The sequence below is a fragment of the Formica exsecta genome, unplaced genomic scaffold (genome assembly GCF_003651465.1).
Source record: "Formica exsecta isolate Colony F162 unplaced genomic scaffold, ASM365146v1 scaffold149, whole genome shotgun sequence".
Taxonomy (NCBI): Eukaryota; Metazoa; Arthropoda; class Insecta; order Hymenoptera; family Formicidae; genus Formica; species Formica exsecta.
Window position 1 is genome coordinate 513,340 of NW_021848818.1, and position 9,683 is coordinate 523,022.

General features: G+C 34.3%; 1 long non-coding RNA gene across 2 annotated transcripts; it reads left to right on the top strand.

Moving 5' to 3' along the window:
- The first annotated feature begins 963 nt into the window (after nucleotides 1–963).
- On the top strand, nucleotides 964–5,432 carry LOC115246375. Of its 2 annotated transcripts, XR_003885659.1 has the most exons (4): nucleotides 964–1,187; nucleotides 2,334–2,552; nucleotides 2,835–2,993; nucleotides 4,169–5,432. It is a non-coding gene; the product is annotated as an uncharacterized LOC115246375 (long non-coding RNA). The 2 variants fall into 2 exon arrangements; XR_003885658.1 differs by lacking the exon at nucleotides 4,169–5,432 and having other exon boundaries at nucleotides 2,835–3,193.
- Nucleotides 5,433–9,683: the final 4,251 nt, after the last annotated feature.

Consider the following 9,683-nt stretch of genomic DNA (forward strand, 5'->3'; position numbering starts at 1 on the left):
AGATGCTATTGACGATTCGAGGAGTCGGAGTAGGAGAAGATTGGAGAACATATATTAAGAATGATGTAATTTTTCGAGAAGAAACTCTATGTATAAAACAATACTTTTTTTCATGCAGTCACCATCTTCTACTGGCTGTATCACAATAAAACAACATCGAAAACATCAAAAAACGATCGCATCGTCATCAAGATACGCCGAGCGGACGAACGCTAAGGTAAAGGTAAACATTTGCGGGAGTAAACCGCAGAAGTACCGTGTTCAAAACGTCAAGGGACCATGTACGGCGGAGGCGAACGGTGTTCGAAGACACCGCAAAGAACAAGCTTGGGAAGAAGAAGAGGGCTAGAGCAACAGCGCGCACCCGACGGATTGTCAGCATCTTCCGACAGTGTATCGACATTCGCTACGGATGAACCTGCCAGTGATTGCGACCAATTAAAAAAAAAAAAAAAAAAATGGACCGATTACCGCCGAGAGGAGCGACGCAAGAATAAAGCGAAGGACACCGAAGAGCGGGACCGGGAAACCACGCGTGAGCGAAAAACCGGTATAAGTGGGAAAGAGAGAGAGAAAGAAAGATCCCCCGACGCTTCGCCGCGGTAGAATGGATCTACCGGGTGGTGGAAGGAGACGCACGCCGATGAGAGATCCAAGGCAGATTCGAATGGAACCGAGGCGAACGGACCGACGAACGAACGACCGGTAGAAGACGAAGGACAGGTATGAGACGTAGTCCGCGAAAAGCGACGAGGAGAGGGAGAGGGCAGCTTCGGGTCCTCTCTCTTTCTTTCTCTCTCTCTCTCTCTCTTTCTTTCTCTCTCATTGTTCTCAGTACGACGGTTTGGCTCGCTGACGTCACGACGACGATTTGAACAGGCCAATCGGCGCTCGCAGGCATCTCATCCGTCGGTTACTCGCTGGTTGGATCGCAGAGCAACCAGGTAGAGAAAACAGGATGATGGTAGGAGGGAGGTAGAGGAAAAGGTAGTGGGGCCGCGGGACCGGTGCGTACGGCCCAGACCTATTCAGTTGATCAGTGAGTGCGGTAGTTGTCTCATCTCGTACCGCGCCAGGTGTAACTTTCCTCTCTTTCTCTCTCGGTCTCTGTGTGTCCTTGATACGACGGAGACAGTGATGGAGTTAAATCTCACGGAACGTGCTCCGATCCGGAGCCAAAGCCGCAGGTATGGTTTCTCTCTTTGCTCAGGTATGTAGTTCTCTCCGACTACACGGTATAGTTAGACGTGCTAATGCGCAGTTTGAAGAACGTCATACATCCATCTCTCGGGAGGAATATTCCGAAAATCATCGATCCTGTTCTAATTAAAGTTCGCGCAAATCGATTAAGGATATAGTGAGATACGAGAAATCTTCGAAAATTCTCTTTCTGTATTTGGAAAAATATTTCGAATGTCCGGAGAATTACAAAGTAACTTTTCACAGTAAAATATTTCTAATCAATTCAATATACGCGATAAACTAACGTAATTGGCGAAGATAGTTTCGTTTCTGAAATTGTAAGAATATATCGGTTGCGGATGAGTAAACCGAAAAATGAATTAGGGATCTTTAGTTTTCCGAACGATTGTTCTTATTGTTGGCACTAAGTTACCTAAGAGAAAAAAAAAGAGAACCGCGTGAATTTTAATACTCCTCCGCTCACTTATACATGTCCAATAACGCTGTGCAAATGTGAGCGAAATAATAATGAAAACGTTAATAATAATAATAATAACATTAACAATTATAATAAAACACATCTAATATATCAACGAATTTTTCGTAGTAATTCCGTGTCAAGATAATCGTGGCAAATCTTATATCTACGATAAATATAAAAATCGATCGGATATAACGGATATGATAGTCATGATTTGGATTAGAAGATAACGAAAAAGAAGAGAAAAAAAATAGGGAGATTAGAAATAATTTCCAATTTATGATGTCGATTTCTTCAAGTGCAATTGTTATCTTAAATATATTTTATATAATTATATATATTACACATATCTCTAAAAGACTGTATTAACAATACATTTGTTCATGGATAAAAATTCTCAGATAAATTTTATTTCCTAGTATCGCAGAAGTAATTAGAAAAATAAATGCTTGAAAAGAAAAAGATTTTTTCCAGGATTAATAAAAGAGCAAAAAACAATAAAAAATTCATTCGTTTAACTCGCATTGATTTTACATTTTTTTTTTTTTACGAATTCTTTATATTGAGAGTATAATATAAAACCAGCATTTTTATAATCTTACTTTTCGTTAAAGTGATATAAATACGTACGGTTTTTACCCGCATCGTTTTATGGAAATTCGTGTTTCAGCGTTTACATCACTTTCGATATAACCGGCTTACCATATACCGGTCAGCACGAGATACATTAGTTGAAATAAGTAGTTTTGAGAGTATCGAAGCGCGGAGTACCTTGAGTTTATGCTTAATAGCGTCACTCTTACCAAGACCATTGCGTGTATTACATTCAAGATTTAGCATGCCGAAATAATTGATGTCGAATTGAAAACAGAGTTCTGACTATACAATGGTAAGAGCCAACCTATTTCAAATTATAACTGTAAGTTTAGTTGCTCAATTTTTTCAAACACATGTTTATGAAATGCTTTAAATATGCATCTAAATTTAAAACACACTTTTTGAATAAAAACGTTTATACATTTTTTTTAAATCTTAATCTTTCTCTTTTGCGACATTATTCGATATTTATTATAAATTATAAAATTTTTTACAGTTGAAATTCTTGGTAATGTTTTCAAGTAATATTTTTTCGTCTGATAATTAAAATACTGCAAAATCCGTACATTTTTAGATTAATATTCCTATTTCAAAGTTCGTTGAACAGTAATATAACGAACATAATCGAAGGGAAATATGATTAGAAATAAGGAAGCATAGGATGTACACGAAGATATAACGTTCGCGTATTTCCTCAAGATAGCGGAGAATTTCTTCAAGGCCGAATGTCAATGTGAGTACCGTCAGACACTTCGGTCGATTAATTATCTCGAATTAATTATTTCTGAATTTGAGTAGACCATCCGCGTGAAGGGTTTTCTATCAATACGAGCGACAAGGTCGAGGTAATCGTTTTGCATCGTGAATGATATAAGCAGGAACTACTACATTTCTAATCTTTTTTTTCTTTCTAATCTTTAAAGATATCCTATTTTAATCTTCATAAAAAATATATTGTATTATTGTAATTTTTTTATATATATTTTTAACATAAATTACAATATATTTCCATTTGCAAAAATAGAAATTGCGATGCAAAAATGCACAAATGTACAATTTAATATTTTTCGTATCAATGTTAATCGTCATTAACACTTAATACATCATTAATATTTAATACTGGATTAATTTATTACTTTCGCTTTTTTGACAATTTTTTATAGTTCTCAATTTTAAATTTGCAAACTTGTTTTCTTGCCGCTTTTTCTCTTTCCAAACCGATTGCTTATTTCGCATCCGCACTATCGGTGCGCGCATCTTTATTCTCGACGATTCGCACCGTTTCGCGTGCGAATTTCCGTGGGCCTCTTAGCAACAGGTCATGCACGCATCTGCCGTGGAAAAGCGGAGCCGCTGCTATGCAACTCGAATGTCTTCCTCCTTGTCGCTCGATGATCATGTATTACTTTCTTTCACTTCGTAATTCGCGATCGAACAGTTATTTCGCACAAGATCGCTTTTATATCGCTTAAATAAATTTTTCATATGGATGTGTAGGAAAGTTGCGCAACATTTCCTAAATTCTGAATTTACAAAGAAACAATCCGATAGAAAAATTTTTACGTCCGCGTATTATCTCTTAAAGTAAAATTCAAAATCTGACATAAAGAAAATTTGATCATTTTCAAAAATAGAATATAAGTTAATGCTTTTCGCTAAATTCGTATCGAAGATGAAATAAATATTTTGTCATATATATCGATACTAACTCAAGATTATTTTTGTTTTCAGTTGCTATTAATCAATATGTTTATTCAAACAACACGCGTCTTAAAAACATTTCGAAAACATCCTTTAGACACGCTTGTTGTCCGGGTTAATATTTTGATGAATCTGTATATAATGTATCTATTTCTCGAATATATAATTTCTCTTTTTTTAATATTTTTTAATATTTATAATTTATAGAACTCGTTCCTGACAAAATGGATATATAAAAGTTGTTCTTGATGTTAATGTATTTAGGTGAGCATTTAATTTTTCAAACAAATGTGGTCTTTTTCACGAATTCTTGACAAGCGATTTTAAATATCTTATGGAACCTTACATAATATCTAAAAATAAGTATAGCACGTTCGCGCGCGCACACATCGATAAGACACAATCATCGAAGTAACGATAATTCACAACGTTGTATCTCACGTTGGCGTGTTAAAAGAAATTTCAGCACGATCGATTACTCGTTTACACCGTGTAACGTGCGCTGCCGATCCGTGTTGGAGTAAATGTGCGTATTATGCACAAACTTGCACGCAACATCAACCACGGACCGTTTCCTCGCGGTATCGGCAAAAAGCAATGTCAGATTATATTTTCCTCTTTTGTGGATCATTTTAAAAAATACTTTCCCTTTCTTAACAGTTATATAAAATAATTTTTAATTACATATCAATATTTCAAAGGGCGAACTAGCAGCCCAAGAAAAAAATGTCGTATTCACATAAATCGTTGTAAGCATTTTTATCATCTTTTTCCAGAAATAATATATGATAATCAAAACAACAAAATATTAGAAAAGTTATAGCGGTTTTTTTGTTATTCACAGTTGGAGAGATTTATAATATATATTAAATTCGATGTAAACATCGAGTTTCACATCAGAATAATATTTGCTTGATAATTAAAGGGGACAAGTATTCTTCTTCGCCTGTATTTTCTTTAATTTTTTGTAGCACAGAAAATAAAGCCTGAGCGAGCTATGTTTATACTATCTATTTATTTGTTTCGGGCTTTAAGTTTGTCCCCTGAAGTATTATATTATATGATAACAACATGTATAACTCAAAACCACTCTCTATATAATTTAATTATCTTTACATTTATTATACGTATTTATTTGTAATTATAACAGATTTTTAATTTTTTTCTGGAACGGATTCTTCTGGTTGATGAGAGCTAGCTCGATACCGGCAAAAAGTCATTTCTGTACGCACATTCACCGAACAACCGCAACCGGTATTATTGCCCCGCGGAAGTTTATATCGCATGCGATCTTTGTTGCGTTGGCGAACTCGCCGGAGATCGGCATGGTAGAGCGAACGTTCGAGGAATAAAATGCAAACACGCCGCATCTGCATACGTACATACGCATTACACGAATCTTCGTTTAAAAAAGTTATCAATGTGAAATTCTCTCCGGAATTTGCGAATAAATTCGACGCGATTTTAATAATTTTATTTCAGAAATTTTACATAAAATTAAACGCGTCAAATACTAGCTAAAATATTCTCTTTCTTTCTTACATATATTTGGATAAAATATTTATTTAATGAAATTTTTATTTGTTTAACTATGAACTATTTCTGTATAAAGTTATATATTTATTATTATATAATTAATATATTCTCCATTATTTTTTAGAATGATTTTATATATTTCGTGCAATTCGAAATAGTATCACAGCATATACCCAGCAATAAGCCAAATTAGATACGATTTGGCAATTATATTTTTTTTTTATCGCGCTACAGAGATATTACACAGAGAGGATACACGAACGATCTTTCGTAAATTATTCTCGTTTCGACTTGATCAATGAGATATAAATATTTAAACTTGAAAAAGATCATTTTTTAAAATCAGTTATAAAACTCTTTGGTTGAATCATCAACTATTTCATTCTAATATATCGAAATTTCAATATTGTACTTTCGGTGATTAAATTGAAGTGAAAGGCAATTCAGCAGCTGACGAATACAATTTGGGGTAAGAATTAAATTTTTCAGAGAAAACTTTTTTAATTAATATATATTAAAATTATTAATAAAATTAGTTTTATTAAATAAAAAAACGCAAAAATTTGAATACAAAATAACAAATTTCATACTTTTCAGAAAAATTCTTATATTATTCAGCTAATCTTTTTTTTTTAATAACAGTTTTATTTAAACAATACGAGCAATTATTTTTAAGGTGCTGTTTCAACAGGAGAAGTTACATGTTTATAATTTTCACAGAAAGAAGTTTATTTCATAATCTTAGTCACGTTCCTTGATTTTTTTTTCTTGCATTTCCATACCAAGTACATATTTAAGAGGCAGGGAAATTAAATCGATAAGTATAATCGCAATGATAATGTCTGCGAGTGGAGCAGCGCAGTTATCTCGAGCAGCTGTGTTTGCATAAACGATTGGACATCGTGTTGAAAAATCGGGCTCGTTAGAAATCGAATTTATCGGTTGTCACAAAATATCGATCGAAAGTATAGAGAACCTTTTCGGGAACTTATGTCGACAAACGGTTCGATTATTACGAAATGCTTACGCGATTTCAATGAGATAACAGGTACGGTCAACAGATCGTATCGCCCGGAGACTTTGTAACGGTTGAACTGAACGTGAAGCTGTTAATTAAATCGGCAAAGCGACGTCACACTAGGAGTCAAGTCATTTTCCGAGTTTAAAAATAGTCGTATGATCATGTGGGACTACACCCGAAAATAAAATTACAAAAATATTATAGATATAAAATATTAATAATTATATAATCAATATTATTTATTTATAGATTTTTTTGAATATAAAGCACGTTTTATTATGATTTTCCATTCCATACTCAGAATCAAAAATGATTTTACAAAACTATACATAACTTATATAATATTTAAATGTTCATATGAATCATGCAAATATTTTGTACAGAGTTTCAATAATCAATCTATTATTTGTTATTGCATTTGCTTCGTTTGATATTATTATTATGTATGATAATCATATTGCACACATAAAAAATTATATTTTTATTATAATTAAAGATTTTTCATTTGATATATTTGAAATTTTTTGGCTTTAGTCATCTCGAAGAAATAATTCTTCGATGTAATTCTGATATCTTAAATGTTCGAGCATTCCGAAGATTTTTTATCTAATTCGGCCACGATATCAGCGATATCATTAAAGCCTCAATTTAAAGAAATACATTACAATTTCGCGAAAATAATTCATAATTACAAATTATTAGAAAATTATGAAAATTACGTATTATTGATATGTCTCGAAAATTTTATTCTTGTATCATTCGAATCAACACGGGTCGATCGCATATAACAAATTAATGACGGCCGTTCATTGATCTCGCAAACAACTTTGCTGTCTTATCAGCGAATGTGCGTGCCTTCCTCTCGAGTGTGCCGGACATCAGTGAAATACCTTCGAAAGGTGCGATAATAAATGTCTATATAGTTGTAACAACGGTAGCAGACAAGTGCGAGAAATCGAAGGCCGATCCAACCGCGACCGACTTATCACAGGCAGATACGTTTTATTTACGTGTGTTTACTGTAGCCATACGTGACGTCCGATTTCACAGTTCGGATAAGAGGCTCGCGATAGAATCGGGAATCGCTCCGTTCTTGGACCGAGGTCGGAATTTATTCGTGTCCAAAATCTGGCAGCGAGCAAGTGTGATTTTGACGCTACGGATCGTCAGACGGTCGTCCTTGACATTTTGTGTGTTGTGATAATGAAATTAAACCGTTCTTAATCGAGCTCTAAAGTGCCATCGTAACCGAGTAAAGGATCGAGAAAATTCGTCACGAATATTACTTGTGTACACCGCTCCGTTCGCGTCACTGAACCTGACCTGATCTTTTACACGTAATACAATTCTAAAATTATGTTGCATTTATAGTGTGTGTTATTGTATCACTTTCTAGATTATATTCAATTTTTTCTCATTTTCTGCAATGTTTCGTTAGGTTGCATCGTTAAATCGTAATAAAACGCGCGCTATAGTACAGCTGTGTAATATAAATCTATCCCGCATGATTACGCTTTCACATTTTCACCAATTTCTGTCGCCAAGCACGTTCTAATATTACAACGATAAATGCGTCCGTGTTAAATGCGAAATGATAACGGGCTGCCTTTTTGTGGCGCGTATAACTTACTAAATAAAAAAAAAAAAAAAAGTGCCACGAGCGACTTTGTGATAAAGCAACAAGTGACATCGGTTTCTTTTTGAAAGCAGAGATTTATTTTAAGAACAGAAAGTATTGCCACTCTTGTGGCAGGAGACAGAGCGACATAAAGATTGTGTGTATGTGTGTGTATGAGATCGAGAGAGCGGTTTGAAAATAAAATCGATTCCAGATACGGACGATATACGGGACGATATAGCAAGATCATAACTTTCTCCGAACAGAGATTCTTACGAAACTTTATACCGGTCTGCATACATACTTGCCGACTCGACTCCGATGAAAAGTACTTTAATAAGCAATTCCGCAACGTAACGGAAAGAGTATACGGGTGATATCTTTTTGTGCCGCAGAGAATTAAGAATCGATATATCGCGATAATTTCCGAATGAGAACACATAAATTATGCTCGCTATTTAAAATTGCTTCTGGCAACACGTGATTACGAATTGTTCATTTAAGTGATAATGTTGAAAGATAAAAGGAAAAGAAGGTGTGCGGATACAAACAATCTTTAATATTAAAATCAGATATTCATGTAAAATGCGGAAAAAACATGCGTAAGTCTTACTCATATCGCTCCGTGAATCGCATTAATTAACCACCGACTAGAACACAAAAATTCTCGTTAAATTAAAATTCGCAAGACTTCAAAGATGTGTCAGTGCGGCTAAGTAATTACTTAGCCGTATTGACACATCATTGAAGTTTCACGTAATTATATATGACGTGGCAAAGCACATAATGTGACTTAGCACATAGTGCAGGGTGCAGGACCAAATATAGATATGCATCTTTTTATCTCGATGTTAGGTAAATAAAATTTGTTCGATCGAATAGTTTCAAAATTACTTAAAATCGAACCGAAGATAATTATAATAGTTGTATTAATCGTTATATTAATGCATATTATAAGGTATCTTTATCAAATATTGAATCGAGCTTTAACGAGCCATACTTTTATCGCATATAATTTTTTTTTTCATATATAATTATTAAGAGAATTTGCGCTTGAAAAAAAACCGATTCTCTCAACACGAAGGCCTTTTATAAGAGTTTTAAGACGTATGTTTAGTCATCGTCACATTATGTATCCGCGGGTCCAGGTTACGGGACTTTCACTCCGAAATGTCAACGGCTGTTTCACTTTTCAGCTCCCCACCATATACGCATATCGATCAATCCGTTTACGCGCAACAAAGGGACGATTGTTGTAAAGCGATTTACGATTTCTCTCTGTATCTGTTTCAGATAATAGACGCGATGGCCGTGTGTGTATTATATGTCGATGTGCGATCGGATCTTGCAACCTGAAAAGCGAAGACCTAACTTCCAACTGGGAATAGAGAAACTCACGGATTCGGATTATTCACAATTTATATTTGTATTCCTTTTCTATGCTTAAAAATTATAAAAAAATAATTTGCAAAGTACTCGTTACAACAAAGTAAAAATTATTTTACTATAATATTTATATCGCGCAAAAATATTTATATCGCGCAAAA